At 46.4% G+C, this 17,374-nt stretch overlaps 2 long non-coding RNA genes across 3 annotated transcripts; both read right to left on the reverse strand.

Moving 5' to 3' along the window:
* Positions 1-4,878: 4,878 nt before the first annotated feature.
* Positions 4,879-5,935, reverse strand: LOC136539522 (uncharacterized). The gene is made up of 4 exons (XR_010779703.1): positions 5,686-5,935; positions 5,543-5,586; positions 5,227-5,293; positions 4,879-5,146 (listed from the first exon to the last, which is right to left on the reverse strand). It is a non-coding gene; the product is annotated as an uncharacterized lncRNA (long non-coding RNA).
* Positions 5,936-7,642: 1,707 nt separating this feature from the next.
* On the reverse strand, positions 7,643-8,705 carry LOC136539523 (uncharacterized). 2 transcript variants are annotated; one of them, XR_010779705.1, is made up of 4 exons: positions 8,613-8,705; positions 8,415-8,515; positions 8,180-8,277; positions 7,643-7,747 (listed from the first exon to the last, which is right to left on the reverse strand). It is a non-coding gene; the product is annotated as an uncharacterized lncRNA (long non-coding RNA). The 2 variants fall into 2 exon arrangements; XR_010779704.1 differs by lacking the exon at positions 7,643-7,747 and having other exon boundaries at positions 7,775-8,277.
* Between the last annotated feature and the right edge of the window lie 8,669 nt (positions 8,706-17,374).

Genomic DNA, 17,374 nt, shown 5'->3' on the forward strand with positions numbered 1-17,374 from the left:
GAGGGAGTAAAAAATATGTGACTTCTCTGTTTGGTATATGAACTAATTACCAAAGGGACAAAATCTGTGACCTCTCAGTTTGGTGCTGTTATTTCTCTTGCTAGAAGGTTATGGTTGTAGTTGATGCCAAGTTTGCAACTTAATGAATGTTTTGTTGTTGCTGTAATCCTCTAGATGCCCTAGAGAAGACACATTGTACCCATCGTTGATTATAGTGGAAACTTGGAGTGGGCTCGTTGGTCCCATCATTTTTACTCCTGTAAGGTCCTAATGGCTAGAGGGGGGTGAATAACCTATTAAAAATTTCTACAACAACACTTAACAAACCGGTTAGACAATTATGAGGTGAAGCAAGTGTTGCGCTAGCCTACTAAAATTGTAAGCCACCTACCACGATTCTAGTTTATATAGTTTCTATCCACACAATAGCTATGTCACTACACTAAGTTAGTGTGCTCTCAAAGGCTAACTAAAGAGCCACACTAACCAAACTAACAAGCTCTCACAACTAGCTACACTAAAGAGCTTGACAACTAGTTTGCGGTAATGTAAAGAGAGTGAGCAATTTGTTTATACCGCCGTGTCGAGTGAAAGCATCTAGGCCCCTAGTTAGGTTTCGGTGATTAATGATAATACGTGATTACTATGACTACCGTGTGTTTTACAGAGGCAATTAAGTTAGGTCATGGTAATGGAGATCGATTGGGCTATCATGGTGGTCATGCCCTATGATGAAAATCGTTTTGGTTTTCAAAGGATGGACGACAAGGTTAAGGATGGACTAGTTCTAAGTGTCGATTGGAGTTAAAGAGACACTTAGAGTAGTTTAGGACTTTGTTTTTTCCTTCGACCGTACTATTAAGAGGGGTATGGACGGGTAGCTTGACCTAGGTGAGTCTAGTGAGTTAGGTGTGGTGCACACTTGCTAAATCTAGCACTATGTAGCTCCTAAAAAGCCCTTAGATCCATTGAAGCAAACTTCATTCACATATGATCGAGAGTTGGAAGTGAATGGAGGGTCAAATACTGACCGGACGCTGGCTCCGGGGTGACCGGGCGCTGGCGCAGAGTCCGGTCAGTTCATTTGATCAAGGTGAAATCGTCTGGTGCGACCAGACGCTGAGAGGTGAAGTGACCGGACCTGAGTCCCAGCGTCTGGTCGACTCCAGTAAGGTTCTAGAGAGGGAAAATCACGACCGGACGCGTTTGGTCACATCTTAAATACTGGAGTTCGGGGAGAACTGACCGGAGTGTCCGGTCAACATGACCGGAGCGTCCGGTCACCCTGCAGAGGCACATAACGGTTCGTTTTTTAGCCATGGTTATAAATACTTCCTCCATTTGTGTGTGGGGATACTTTTGCTCATTCCAACAGCTAAGAAACATCTTTGAGAGTGCCAAGAAGAGCAATGTCCTAGTAAGGTGATTGAGATTTGAGAATCCCAAAGAGAACCCTCATTAGTGAAAGCAAGAGTAGTAAAGTGTGCATCCACCCTTCTCATTAGGCTTGTCGTGGTCAAGTGAGAGTTCGTGCTTGTTACTCTTGGTGATCGCCATCACCTAGATGGCTTGGTGGTGATTGGGAGCTTGTGGATGACCCAACTTAAGTTGTGAGTGGTTGTGGGTGATTCACCATGACGGAGTGTCAAAGAATTAACCCATAGAGAGCACTTGATCCTTGCGCGGATCAAGGGGGAGCTACACCCTTGTGCGGGTGCTCCAACGAGGACTAGTGGGGAGTGGCGACTCTCCGATACCTCGGCAAAACATCGCTGTGTTCCTCCTTCTCACTTTACTTTGAGCAATTCATTTCTTGTCATTTACATTCATAGAATTGCCATGCTAGAGTAGGATTGGAACCTAAGTTGCTAAACTTTTATGTGATAGATCAATAGAAACACTTTCTAGGCACAAGGGGTTAATTGGGCTAAGCGTATGACTTAATTATTGCAAAGAAATTTAGAATTAGACCAATTCACCCCCCTTCTTGGGCATCTTGATCCTTTCATCGAGGAAGGAGCTAATCAATCACAAGAGTGAATACCAATGAAGACCAATCACCTTGGAATCAAATGATGAACACAATGATTTTTTATCGAGGTTCACTTACTTGCCGGCAAGCTACTCCTCGTTGTGGCGATTCACTCACTTAGAGGTTCACGCGCTAATTGGCACCACCCACCAAACCCTCAATAGGGTGCCGCACAACCAACACAAGATAAGGATCACACAAGCCACGAGCAATCCACTAGAGTACATTTTGGCTCTCCGCCGGGGAAAGGTCGAGAACCCCTCACAATCACCACGATTGGAGCCGGAGACAATCACCAACCTCCGCACGATGATCCTCGCTGCTCCAAGCCATCTAGGTGGCGGCAACCACCAAGAGTAACAAACGAATCCTGCAGCGAAACACGAACACCAAGTGCCTTTAGATGCAAACACTCAAGCAATGCACTTGGATTCTCTCCCAATCTCACAAAGATGATGAATCAATGATGGAGATGAGTGGGAGGGCTTTGGCTAAGCTCACAAGGTTTCTATGTCAATGCAAATGGCCAAGATAGTGAGCTAGAGCCGGCCATGGGGCTTAAATAGAAGCCCCCATGAAATAGAGCCATTGTACCCCTTCACTGGGCACAACTCGGGGTGACCGGACGCTTCGGTCAAATCGATCGGATGCAGGACCCTAGCATCTGGTCATGCGATGCACGCCACGTGTCCCCTCTCTTCAAATACTGAGCACCCGATCCCAATGGTCAAGTGATGACCGAACATGCTGCTGTGAAGTAACCGGACGCAGGACCTCAGCGTCCGGTCGTTTCCAGTAAGCATCCAAAAGTGAAAAATCATGACACTCGATCGGACTCACCCAGCGTTCGGTCACTCAACGTCTCCTCTGTGCTTGCCACATCAGTAGGACCAGACGCAACCTTCCAGCGTTCGGTCACTAAGTGACCCAACATTCAGTCAGAGACCGACGCCAGCATCTTCGCTGCTTCTACTGACCGGATGTGCCGATCCTTCTGAGACCAGCGTCTGGTCACTCACAGTGACCTCCATCTTTTCTGTATTGAGCGCCGGTGGCACCATCGGACTGTCCGCACTCTACAGGCGGACACTCCGCCGGTGAAGTTCCTAACCCTTGCTCAAATGTGCCAACCACCAAGTGTATCACCTTGTGCACATGTGTTAGCATATTTTCACAAACATTTTCAAGGGTGTTAGCACTCCACTAGATCCTAAATGTATATGCAATGAGTTAGAGCATCTAGTGGCACTTTGATAACCGCATTTCGATACGAGTTTCACCCCTCTTAATAGTATGGCTATCGATCCTAAATGCGATCACACTCACTAAGTGTCTCGATCACCAAAATAAAATGGCTCCTATCATTTATACCTTTGCCTTGAGCCTTTTGTTTTTCTCTTTCTTCTTTTCAAATCCAAGCACTTGATCATCACCATGGCATCACCATCATCATGTTATGATCTTCATTTGCTTCACCACTTGGAATGTGCTACCTATCTCATGATCACTTTGATAAACTAGGTTAGCACTTAGGGGTTCATTAATTCACCAAAACCAAACTGGAGCTTTCAATCTCCTCACTTAATTTGAGGATGTTTTCCACATAAATCATTATGTCAATTGTGCATGTGATTTGTTAAATTTATGATGTTGTTCTGATGGTAGATGTTCTCCTCATTGTTCATCATATGGTGAGGGATTAATTGTGAATTGTGAAAATTGCTAACCTTTTATCCCAACAAGAAGCGCATCTTGCAAGTTTGTCATGCATTGTTTCTTTATCTAGACTAGCAAATATGCACGTGCAACACCCACATGTTTATGAAAATTATTACAAATGCAATGGGAATATTAGTTGAATTCTTGATATGTCAATTCATGTATATCATCAATTTTTTCTTTGAATACAAAAATATGATAATGAATTATTTATTGAATCTACAAAATGTTAAACAATTTTACAAAATTATACGAATAAGTGGCACTATCCTAGTGGAACTGATGTCACTTATTCCTAGGGCAAAAAAATCTAAAGTGGGACTGTGGACCAGGCGATGCTCTACACAGTGATTTCATACATTTTTTAGACCTAAAAAGAATCCATGACCATGCAATAATGTAAACATGACAAAATACGACTTCAATAATATAAGATTGTTCACGTATAGACAACATGAGGGACTAGGATTTTATTAGTGATGTAAGATTGTACATGAATCGGCAGATATAAAATAATGTGACTTAAACAAACAAAAAGCGGTAGATGTAAAATAACGTGACTTAAACAAACAAAGGGTAAAATCGTAACTTCCCGAGTATCAAGATCTTAGAAATCTTACATCATCCGAAGGATGGAAGACTTAGATTACGTCTAGATCAAATGATTATTATAGAGGAGAGTTTTGCTAAAAAACATGTTTTTTTTTATAATGTGATGGTGTGATGTGAAAAGAAAAGAAAAAGATGATATAAGCTCTGTAAGATGTTTGGGCCTTCAAGTGGCGCTCGGTGGGAGATGTTTTGGGTTTCAAATTGTGAGACATGCATGAAAAAACGTCTGTGAATTAATTTCATGTGGCGACCATGATGTCTAGAGTGGGCTCATTGGGAAATCGGCCCGACAGTTGGCAAAGAAGCCCAGTTGGTCGTCCCGGGCCAGACACGGCACTCCATCCGTCGTTCCCATCCGTTAGCTAGTATGTTGCGCGCGCCATTGCGCGCGTCGGTTATCCAACCATAGATACAACGCAGGATTGAACAATCAACTAATCTTTAGCAACTGACATGACAACTCCTCATGGTCATAGCATGAGGATGGTATGTACATATATTTTACATAGATGTGATAAGCGCGGTAATGGTCCCTTAGATGCACAGGTCAGGTCTGTAGAGCTAACATAACAGTTGACGACACTTGCAAGCTTTATACATTAGGGTTCATGCTAGGTAGCAACGGCAGTGCTGATATGAGGACACATAGTTTATACACACGGTGACAGGTTCAGGTAATTAAACATTGTAGGTCAAGCACTCGGTGATGACCTTGTTAGCATCTCGCTTCTCGGTCTCAGAGGTCACTATCCGTGGAGACAGAAGCTTCCTAGGTGGATGAATCTGTATGCAGATTTGCTTTTGTTAGCTCTCTGTGGTCTGTGAGGCATAAGGAGATTCAGTTTGACACTTCAGAAATTTACCAGGTCCTGGAGGCATGATGTGTGCATTGAGAAGGCAAGTAAAAGCAGTCTAAAAATAGGCAGTAACCTGACATGGCTGAAGAGGTTAACTCGAGCAGAAATAAATGTCATAGATGCATGAATTGAAATGTAAAGTAAAATGTAAAAAAAAGGCTCTCATCAAAACAACAGATCGTTTCGGAATCCTAGGTGATGACTGAATCGGTAGGAAATTACTACTTCATCGCTACATGGCAAGGCCAAAGAAATTAGTCTTTACTAACTAGACATGCATAATTTGGACAGCGGACTAAACAGAAGGAACATGAGAGCTTACCAAGTTAGCCGGCTGCATTGGCGTTCACGTTGTACATGTGCAGGCTGAAAAGTAAACCCAACAAGAGGTTTAGTGCAATACAAAGCAAACACAGCTATAAGTAGGTCTATGAAGTAATGTGCAGTTGCAAGGAAATCGACAACTTCAAGCAGCAGGCGAACACCACTGATGCAGGCCAACATGTTAGTTTTATATATTACGTAGATAGATAACATGAGTAGCTGACTGATAAGGCCTCTGGTTTGTGGTCATTCTATTCATTGCGCTGCATTGTAGGCAGCAATTATGTGTTTTACATGAGCACGCGCAGGTCATACATATGGTGTTTGGTTGCTGCTGATCTTCTCAGTAGCTTGGCTTGCGGTCCGAAAGTTGTGTCCATGGAGGCTAGACTTGTGCTTGAAGAATCTGCTTGCAAACCTAGCCATAACAATAAAAAAGTCGACTCTGAAGTCCTGTTTTTTATGAACATTCAAAATACACTGAAGGAAACTGGAGAGGGGAAAAGTACGTAGGCGGTATCACAAAGGAGACCTAGGTTTAGAAGGGGTGCATTCATGGGACTGCTTGATTCATAGCTGCAGGAGCCCCCTTGCCAATCTGGTGCACTACAGAGGGATGTGAGCAACATCTGATGAAAAGTTTAGATATGGTAAGACAGACAAATTTTTTAGGCCCAAAAATTATAGAGGTGTTGTACACAGCCATGATCTAAAATGTAGTAGGTGTAGGCAAACTGAACACATAGTTGTCAATTGCAAGATACTATCATCAGTAAACTAAAGGTAACAACACGACATGGCTTTGTGAATGTCTTTTGCTGTGACTAAGCACACTCTAGTTAGTGTGAGGTTCCTAAACCCAAAAAATATGACATGATTTGTTCCAAATCAAGCCAAAGTGGAGTAGTTTCAAGATTTGGTCTATGAACTCCAAAAAATTGACACGATTATTGGCTCCAATCAATGTGAAGTGGGATAGCTTCAAGATTTTGCAATGGCACTGTTTCGAAGGTACCAGATGGTCAAACTGCAAGGAAAACTGATCAGGCCTATCATGTAACAATATAGTCACTAAGCTTAATAATGACATGAGATTGAAATTTCTGAACCTAGCTATCCATACAATATGCGTTGAAATGAAATATTTTGTTATGGCATCTGTAGGTAATGCTTTTTCTTCAGTTTATATTTTTTAGCAAAGATGAAATCACAACATAATAGAAGCACTAATGTGGTGCACCAGTGACTGTCACAAGGTTAGAAAAACAAAACCTTGAAGGTGAAAATCATAGAATCCAGGGGGGACTAAAACATAGAAAGAGAACACAACAAGATGCAAAAACTTTAAATCAGGACGATCTTTGGAGAAAAAATAACTGGTCAGACTTAACCTAAAGCTGTTAATATTTCGCTAGCGTGAGTAGCAACAGAGGGAAATTAGTTTAGCGAAGGGCATCATATCATACTTAGGCAGTGTGAATAAGCCGTAACAGGAGGTAAATGCCGGTAGTATATGTTGGATTGACTGATCAACCATAACTAAGAACTCAAGTAATCTAAGAACTCATGTTTTAAATATAGCCAAAGAAATTGCATGGTTGTATCTATTGTACCTACCTGAGGCAAGAACAGACACTATGCTACGAGAAACAAATTGCCATAAACAATCTGTAAATTAGAGGATGTTTTGGGGAGAAACTATAAGCTTAGCTTGGAATAATAGCATAACTACCAACACGTATATGTATAAGATATTTAAGCCAGACTTTATTGGGGGATAAGTGTGGGTGCAACGGCTCAACCGGGCCCCGTCGGTATTAGTCCTCCTAGAACACTTTTATCCATGAATATCTTTTGCTAGACTGAATAAACTTTTTAATCATTATTCAGTAAATAAGAAGTAAATAAGAAATAAAATAAAATGATAGTTGTACTATCTTTTACATGGGAATAGAGATGATTTACCGGTAGCAATCATAACTCCAACAAATGCTAAGATGACAGTAGCAGAAATGGCAAAGATAGCAACTAATACTGCTCCAACATACACTGCAACTGAGCAAGCAAAGAAGATAGCCAAGAATCCTCTAGCAGTGGCCAGGGACATCTGGACTGAGACGATGATGGCATTAGCAGTGGCAATTAGCAGGATGAACATAAAGATCAGAAGGCCAGTCAATGCTATAAGCGTGATTGTCCCAACCTGCCAGATCAGAAATAGGTACAGCGAGCAAATTTTATTTACTGAGAAATTTAAAGAATTCCTGAAATGGATGCCATACCAAAGGCAAGGTATCATGTAATAAGAGGTTATTGGATCAAAACATCACGGCAAATTTTTGAATGGAAATGGATCCACATTGAGAAAATAAATTTGATTCGCTGTTTGCTTCATGACCCCATTCGTGTGGGTTTCTTAGTGTATCTCGTTTCGATAATGGTCGGTTGTAGTATGAAACAAAACCAATCATCAACAAAATGGGTGGAGAAAAAAAAGAAATAAGCAATGAGTCATTCCCCCATTACTAGAATCGATGAACTAAACACATGCAAAGATTGATAAATGTGGAGCTGAGGAACGGCTGAACCATGTGTCATGATACTTATCTGATACTCAGAGAAGGAGAAAAATGACCACTTATCTCCTAATAGTTTCATTCCAAAAAAAACGCTCCTAATATTTTCTTTTAGTGTGCAACTACCACCAATCTTTATTTTAACGATATGCCAGTCCTGTAAGCAAAGCCAGAGAGCGTATTGTCATTATTGGCATTCTATAATAAGTAAAAAAAACTTGTTAATTTGTACCACACATCTGCTAGGTGGCTATGAATTAAAGAGAATGATGCAAAGATTTGTTTCCTTCATACCTCAACTCACAACAATGAATTTGTGGATGTACTATTCCCATTAGTGACCTCAAGGTGCGGGGAATCTATCAAAATTCAAACACCTTTGCATAACAAAGCATCTGAATCTCATCATTCGACAGGACATACATGGTGCATTATTAGTGGTACAGATCCAAATCAAAATGGATTTACATGATGTGAAGCAGCAGTACACACCTAGGGGCAGCAGCATCCTCAACGTCAAACCCAGCGCTCTACGAGAACAGCTTCATGGTCTCCTTCCTCCTCGTGGCCTCCTGGCCCTCCGCTCCGGGGAGCATGATAATTGTCAGTCACAGCATGTCTGTCACAAGGACTAAGAATAATTACAGAATGATTTAAAGAAGAAAATGCAGGATGAGAATAGAGCTATCATTGTGAGCTATCATCTATTGTACATACAACTATTTTAGACTCTAGTTCTATTAAGTACATACATACATGGAGCAAACAGTTGTGCAGCCAAACAGTTGAACAGAAGATATATTAATAGATCCTTACATGACCATTAGCATCTAGTAAGATGTTCTCAGGCTTCTACAACAAAATCAAGTGATTTATAATCCATAGTCAAGGTGCTTACTGCATATAGAATATCGCCAACTGACTTGTCGCATTCCTTTATACAGCCTGTCGACAGGCAAACAAGACCAGAAAAGGGTTAATGATCACCACCATATACGACACCTACAATGTTATTAGCTCTATGAAACATGATTACAGTATCTATAAGCACAGAATATGGCTTTAGTTAGAATGGAGGCCTGAAGACTGAAGTGCAACCTTGCTCCATTCAGACACGAACTCAAGTGCAGAACCATTTTGAAACAAACACAGATTTTGCATCAAAAGTCTAGCGAGCCCCCGTCCCACCCGTCCAAACTCCCAACCAACATAAGAAAGAGCTTTACCCTCAAGAAACGGACATGGAATGCAGGTCGCCTATCAGGATCCTTTGCTTCTGCTAAGACCTTCTGGTGGACCAAGACAATAGCTGCTTTGTCAACATTGATAGCCAGCTGAAGCTACAGCATGAGAAAACAAAAGAAGGAGCAATAGTAAATCCATTTATTAAACCAAATCACACGTCTTGGCTCCTGAACAGTAGTGCACGCTAATAAGAACTCGAACATTTGTACTAATCCATATAGAAACTTGAACATTTGTACTAACCCATACAGAAACTTGAACATTTCTTGTTCGATTGATAATGTGAAAACCATAGGAGCAAGGCACCTCCGGCGCCAGGCAGAGCCCCCCGGCATTCGTTTTTCATCGCCAGGCAGAATGAAATGGTAACATTCTAATGCCCTTTAGCCTTCTTCAGTATTGGTGCTCGCTAAGTAGCAGCCCAAGATGTAACCTGCACACGGAAAGCTCAATTTCAATCGTCTGTCTTATGCAATGACTAAGAAGGACATGGTTACACACCTGTAATAATTGGAAGAAGACTATAGAGTACTTTCGTAGTGTGTGGTTTACAAAGGTCATGAAAATTCGGTTGTTTATGTGAAAAAACAACCGAGGTAGTGACAAGGAAACGTCACACTATACATTTTTTCAGCGGGTAGTGGATAAAATATGTCTTTCAAATACAAATGTTATATAGGCTATAACAATAAATTATGTCATTGCCATTCGGAGGCATAAACACAAACCATCGAAAAAATAGGCTGAAGGCTAACCTTTTTCATGCTGCTAGAATGTAGCAGGTAGCTTCCAATTTCTTTATTATCTTGCTGATCCTATGACCTAGGAAACCAAACCTAAAAAGTTGTCACCAAATTAGGAAACAGAACATTCTACATGCATATATATTTGAATAATTATGATTTATAGAAGGGGACATGCTCCTTTCCAATGCTTTATTTATTCCATCTTTGCAAAATATAAGTATTCATATTCAAGTAGGATCTGAAATAGCTGAACTCACCATCCAAACAAGAATTTTATTCCGTTTTTGCAAAATATAAGTATTCATATTCAGGAACAATAAATAGGATCTAAAATAGTTGAACTCACCATTTTGAAATAACAATCCACCACATTACCCTGCATTGTAATGATTTCAGATAGGTTAATTTTGAGAGACAGACAGAGCCTAAATCGCTGTAGTACAGAAAAAGGCACCAAATAGATAGGTACCAGCAAAATACGTAGGCATTCCAATTGTCCTTCTTGTTGCTGTAGTGATAGAGCAGGCGGTAGACGATATCCATGAGAACAAAATCGATGTACAGATGCACAACTTCAACAGGAAAATTAATTCTAAACAAGGTGTGTGAATGGCAACGCAACTGGAGTGAACAGGTAGATGATCACTCTGTTGGTATTCTAAATCGACCCATCGACCGTAGGACCTAACCCTTGGACACGTGAAATCAGAAGAGACGTAGGCCTACCAGACGAGAATGAATGAGCGAGAGCTGACCTGAGCGGAACCAGCAGCTAGGGTTTCGTGTAGCAAAGGCAGGTAGGGTTTCCTGTAGCACTTGTAGCATATGAGCACACGCGGAGCAGATGGAGGAGGTAGCGGCGGGGGTAGGCAGGCCGACGGCCACCGGTGGGGCTGGCCTCGCCGCGCCATGGCCGGGGACAGGCACAGGCCACGGCCGGGGTCGACGCCGGCGCTGCCCGGTGGCGTCGTCGCCCAGCCAGCGCTTCACGCGGGGAAGCGGCGGCGGTGGGGCTGGACCGGCACACCTCGACGCCGGGAGAGAGAGAGAGGGAGGGAGGCAGAGGGAGAGAGAGGAAGGGAAGGCAGGGGCCGAGATGGTGGAGGCGGCGTTTCATGGGAGGAGAAGCGTCGGGCTCGGATTCCTCGGAAGGGAGGGCGCGTGCGGGAGAGGAGAAGTCTTGGAAAGTGAAGCAGAAGCTGTATATATATTTGACTTGCGCTAATTTTGAAGAGGAGCCGTTCTAGACAAAGGAACATGAGGAGGAGCCATAAGAAGCTATGAAGAAGAAGTAGAATCCGATTCAGTAAAATCTGACGGAACCAATCTCAGGCATCGGATGGGGAGATCGAACGGACGAGGAAATTCCGGTGACGTGGACGGTGGTTCCTTCGGGAAGCCACCTCCGGCTTGTATAGGTAAATTGCAACACAACAACACAGGAGGTGATTTGAAGACCGAGCATAGCGGTTTGTACGCTCGCAGTGGTACGAGCGGCCGGTCTTGGAAGTGGTCAAAACGAACGAAAATGGAAAAAAAACTACAACCGTTTTCTACTTCTACATTTGAATACAAAAATGAAAATAAAAATAGTAAAGCTGGACACGAAAATAAACACGAAGTTACGTAATATCGAGAATTTGGAAAATGAATTAATTAGAGCAGAATTATGTCGAACAGGTCAATTTACGAAAAAAAATAATACGGAATGCCGACCCATAGGACCAAGTGCATAACGATTAACAAGTGCATAACTAATTGTGTCGGTGTGAAAAGTGACCAATAAGTAAATATTTATCGTTTTACCGTACGTTGTGATCGGATGTGGCCTAGCACTCAACGATACAGGATTTATACTGGTTCAGGCAACGTGCCCTACGTCCAGTTTGAGTCGGTCGGTGACTTTATTCCTGATCCTAGGGGCTCGAAGTTTGCTGTGGGGTTATAAACGAGTGGGAATAAGATGGGGTGTTAGAGGTCCGGTCGGACTCTGGACCGAAGGGCCAAGAGTAACGGGAGCTCCTATGTGCGCTAAGTATTGGAACATATGCTCTATGTAGCTTTAGAGTTCTAGAGCCTTCAAGCTGTTCGAGTGCTCAGAATGTCTAAAGCTAGCAGAGAGAGAGTCGGAATGATCCGTTCGTCCCTTTTTCGTTTTTGGGAGAGAGCGCATCCTCTTTTATAGATGAAGGGGATGGCCTTACAAGTGAGAGAGAGAGTGAGCGTGTGTGTTTCCTATCTTGTTGCCCACGCCGTCGATTACAAGATAGTTTGTCGGCGTCCACAATACTGTTGACGTCCAGATGCATGTGGTAGACTCCATCGTGTTCTTCTGGTAGGGCAAATGTCGGTGCCTACCATACTGTAGGACAAATATCGATGCCCACAACACTGTTCTTGTTCTGACATGTCCGAACGGTTGGAAAGCACCCTTCTGGCATGGCCTAGCAGTACTGTCCTACAGGTGTGCTGGGTATGGTCCTCGGTATTGCGGTTGACTTGAGCGCCTCATCTTATTTGTTCTGCCTGATTTCTTGGGTCCTCACCGAGCAGGCGTCCCCGACCGGTCGTTCCCAGTTGGCTCCGACCGTGCTGGTCAGAGAAGAGTCGTAAGCAGTGGTTCGGTGTATTCTCAGTCGGAGAAGCGGGTCGGAGCCGGAAGCGAGCGTCGCTCCTCCTTGGCCAGGCCTTTCGGTCAGAGAAGCGGGTCGGAGTCGGAAGCGAGCGTCGTTCCCTCCTTGGCCAGGCCTTCTGGTCGGAGACACGGGTCGCTCTTCCAGTCTGTCGTTTAGGTATCTGGGCTGGCCTAGGAGTTGGGCGTCGTTCGTAACGTCGTCTGCTGGGCCGAGCTTTTGCTGGGAAGCAGGCCCATTAGGGACCCTAGGTTTATGAACCCGACAGGAGCCCCCGAGCCCCCGGGCGATTCGGGTAGAATCGTCTGGGTGATTTTTCATTTTGACAGCGGGTGCGAGCGAGCGCACCCATTGGGTGTAGCCCCCGAGCCCCCAGACGATTCAAGTAGAATTATCTAGGGGATTTTTTGATTTGCCAGCGGGTGCGCATGAGCGTACCCGGTGGGTGTAGCCCCTGAGCCTACGTCCGACTGGTGAGTCGGTTCAAAGCTGAGTATCTTGGTACTCTTTTCTGGGGCCGCAGACTCCTTTATTTCTGCCGTTCGGGTTGTTTGTCCGTGTTTGTCCTGCCCGTGACCTGCGCGGTCGGTTGATTTCCCAAGTCGGTGTCGGGCGACCTGAGCCGCTAAGCCCCGTTGGGTTTGGTAGGGGTTGGTCTAGTTCCATGCGTTACCCCATCCGTAGTTTCTGCAACCAGAGGGGCTGAGCTAACGTCGCTTGCCTCGATGGCTCGAGTGACGCGCTCGGTGAGCTCACTAACGGGCGCGTTCGAGCGGAATCCGGGTCTATCATTCATAACGGGGTCAGCATAGCCCTCATGTGGCATTCCACTGCTCCTTAACCCGCCTCCCGGTAGATGCTTGGGTCATTCTAGAGATCGACCCAGGTGGCCCGCTGGCCTCCCCTCAATGGAGATTCTATGGGCATGGCTCGAGGTTAGGATCGAACGAGAAGGTCGAGATGACCCTGTCTGCTTCTAAGCATACCGGGCAAGAGCCGCTGGGGCTCATCTATGTTTTCTCCCCTAGCTCTATTTGATGCGAGGTGGCTTCGAGCCCTTCGTGGGTCGGCTTTCGAACCCTGGTCGGTCGTCGCTCATGTTGAATGAGGCAACTACCGCTTCGTGACACAACATGAAGCGTTGTGATGCATTAATTGCATATGCGATGCTTTGGATGTATGGGATGAATGAATGATTGTATGAATGAATGTGTGAATGCGTGCATGAGAATGGATGAATGAATGATCATGCATCAGAAAATAAAGTAAGAGGGTTTGGTAAAGTTACCTTAATGACTCGAGTGACGGGTTTGAGGAGTTCTTATCGGATATGTCCGAATGGGATCCATGCTCGTCGTTTATGATGAAGACGGCATGGCCCACATAGGGCGTCCCACTGCTCCTTACCTATCTCTCAGTAGTTGCCTAAGAAGTCCGATCAACTCAGGAAGCTCGTTGGTCTCTCCTCGATGGAGATCCTATTGGTGGGCCCTTCCAAGCCCTGCCTAGGAAGGCGGAGGGCCATTTGTGTGTGATTGCGCCTTGTTTCCTACGCCCAGGTTGTAGTAGTGGTGGGCCATGCCCATGCCACATCCTATTTAACTAGGCGTTGTTTCGTTAGGCAGGGCGTGTCCCATCAGTCAGGACGCGTCCCACCACATGCCTATCCGCATTAAATAGGGGAAGGGAGAGGGTTTTTCGCCCCAATGCTTTGCCTTTCTCCAACTGCTGCCTCTCCACCTTAAATAGGGGAAGGGAGAGGGTTTTCGTCCCATTTCTTTGCCTATTCTCCAACTACTGCCTCTCCCCCTTCTTCCTTTTTGTCAAGCCTATTCGCGCGCCGTGGCGGTTCCTAGGAGAAAGAGGGTAAAGAGAGGGAGAAGAGAACTCATAGATCCATTCATGAATCCGGAATATCGAACTGGAGGCCATCCAACGTAGATGGGACGGTGCTGGCCACCTTCGCTGAGAAGGGGCTGCTTCCGCCGAAGGAGGTGGCGCACTGGAGGGCTCCTATGCCGAGGGAGGCTATTCCGCAACCTTGGGCCAATGAGGTTGTTTCCTTCCTCACCTTCAATGAGCGCAGGTTAGGATATCCCGTGCACTAGTTCTTGCGTGGGCTCCTCAATGAGTGGGGCCTAGAGCTGCAGCACCTTAATTCGATTGGGGTGCTGCACGTTGTCAGCTTCATTACCATTTGTGAGGCCTTCCTCGGGATGGAGCCACACGTGGACCTCTTCCAGGGATCTTCACCGAGCGAGCCTTGTCTAAGGGGAAGCCACCCAAGACCGCGTCGGTGGGGGTTTCGCCCTGCAGAAGAAGTTGAGGATGTCGGGCTCCTACCCCGCATACTCCCCCTACGAATCCAATTGAGGGTGGCATGGGGAGTGTTTCTACATCATGAAACCAGCGGAGGCGCCATTCCCGCCATTCACCAGAAGAAGGCCAGAGAGGTGGGAGAGCTGGTTGTGGGGGCCCTCCAGTCGGTAGAACAAGCTATAGGTTATCGAGGTGGAGCTCCAGAAGCTGGTGCAACACGGCCTCGATGGGATGCGAGTGTTCCACACCTTCTTCCGCCATCGGGTTGCCCCGCTGGCGGAGAGAAGGCAACCGATGTGGATGTACTCTGGCCCAACGGATCCTAACCATGCGTCGCCAGAGGAGTTGGTGAAGGACGAAGTCTGGAGTCGACTCGACTGAGTGCTGTAGCTGAGGGCCCAAGAGTCCCTCAAAGGAAAGCCCGAACCTCTCCATGCCAGAAAGCTATCCAATCTGGTACGCTCTCCTCCTCTCATTTCGTGACCTTTTTTCTCTTGCTCTTTTTTGTTCTAACTTCAAGTCTTCCGTTTCATAGGGACTTGCTGGTTACAAATCTTGGTCGCATCTTCCAAGGGGGTCGGAGGGCGTGGCTCGACAAGCTACCTAGAAGGAGGCGGTGGATGCCAAGAAGAAGAAGAGAGCTGAGAAGGCTTAGAGGAGGCATAAGAAGGAGAAGAAGATCGCCCAGCGGGTGTGGGCCGGCGAAAACCAGAGCAATGTGGAGGCAGAGCTCGAGTTAGAGGAGCCCACAGAGATGGGTGACAACGCAACCACCTCCGAGGACAATGGAGACTAGGGCGTCATTGCGACTTTGGTGGAGCATCGTGCACCTACGGTCACGTCCGCCGATGGTGGGCAGGATACGGAGAGGCGCGATGACGTTCCTGCATCAAGGAAGCATACCGCAAGCTCGACCATCGCCGTCGAGCGAGAGGCAAAGTGGGCGTGGTCACTGCGCCCTTTGGAGGCTTCATTGGCTTCGCCCACCACTGCTCCGAGCGTGGCAGGGTGGGCCAGCTGGTCGAAGGAGCATGCCAGTACCCCCGCATCTTTGGGGTCGGCGCGTGCACACAAGCCACAACATGGAGATGCACCGTCAGTTGCTCCGACGGGTGCGTCGTGAGCCGACAGTTGCGGCCATTCATGGGCCGATCGGGAACTGACTGGGTTGACTCCTCCCTCGGTTGATACAAAAGGGCACGGGTCATGACTCGTGAGTGGTCCTCATCCAGCGGGCTCATTGCCAGTGGGTCGAGGCTTCAGGGCCCTGCCCCTTTCATCTAGATATGCACCTATGTTACTTTTAATCTCATAGTTGAGTTTTTTGAGTGCGACTAACCTACACTATTTGACAGCGGCCGGGGACTGACGGGACTAAGCATCGCCCCGCCTCCCATGCGGGAGGAGTGGAGACCTAGCCTACAGTGAGTGACGACAAGTGGCGGGGAAAGCAGACTGGCGACGGTGCGGCCTTGCCTTCCGGGAGTTGCACCCTCCTGGACAGTTGTGAGTACGGCAACAACGGCAGCGACAGTGATGGTGGCGATCCCGGCGGTGATGGTGGAGGTTCGGTTGGAGGTGACCCTTGTGATCCCTCCCCCAATAGCCACAACAGAAAAGAGGAGGGAGACCGGGCTCCCTGCCTCGCCCGGTGGAGGAACACACGGCTCGCCCTCCTGGTCGGAGCTAGAGGGGTCAAAAGGAGATGTGGCCAGGCTAAAGGGAGAACATCTGCTAGTGGGCCACGGAGTCGAGATAGTGGAGATCCCCTAGTCTGGTGAGGCAGGTGCCAGGGTGGAGCCACCGGCCATCCCACCGTCGCAGGAGCCAGCAGTGGTCCGGTCGTCGCACGATGTTGCGGTGGCTAGATCTTTGAGCGGGTTGGGGGAGACCAGTGAGCTAGTGTGGCCCTGCCCAGGCGACTTGAGGAAGGCTCGGTTCGTCCTTTGTGATGATGAGGAGGTGGCACTCTGGCACTTCCTAGAGGAGAGAGGACTGTCGATGGAGTCTGATCTCGCCCAAACCATGACAAAGCATAGGGAGGCCTTGGAGCGGGTTGAGCTCGTCCATCCGGCGGTCTCAGATGACCTACCGTGTATTGCCGAGGTAAGCCTTCTGTGTTTTTAGTGTTTGTCCTCAACTCCTTGGTCTTTCGCTGGTTGTGTCAGCGTGCTTGCTTCTCGCTTTACAGGAGTTAGAGGCGAAGTCGATCCGCAAGTCCCGTTTTCTTCGGGAGGAACACGGTCAGATGGAGCGGGAAGCCACGATGTTGCGGCGGGTCGATGAGCTTGAGTGCTAGCTAGAATCCACC

Source organism: Miscanthus floridulus, chromosome 2 (assembly GCF_019320115.1).
Source record: "Miscanthus floridulus cultivar M001 chromosome 2, ASM1932011v1, whole genome shotgun sequence".
Taxonomy (NCBI): Eukaryota; Viridiplantae; Streptophyta; class Magnoliopsida; order Poales; family Poaceae; genus Miscanthus; species Miscanthus floridulus.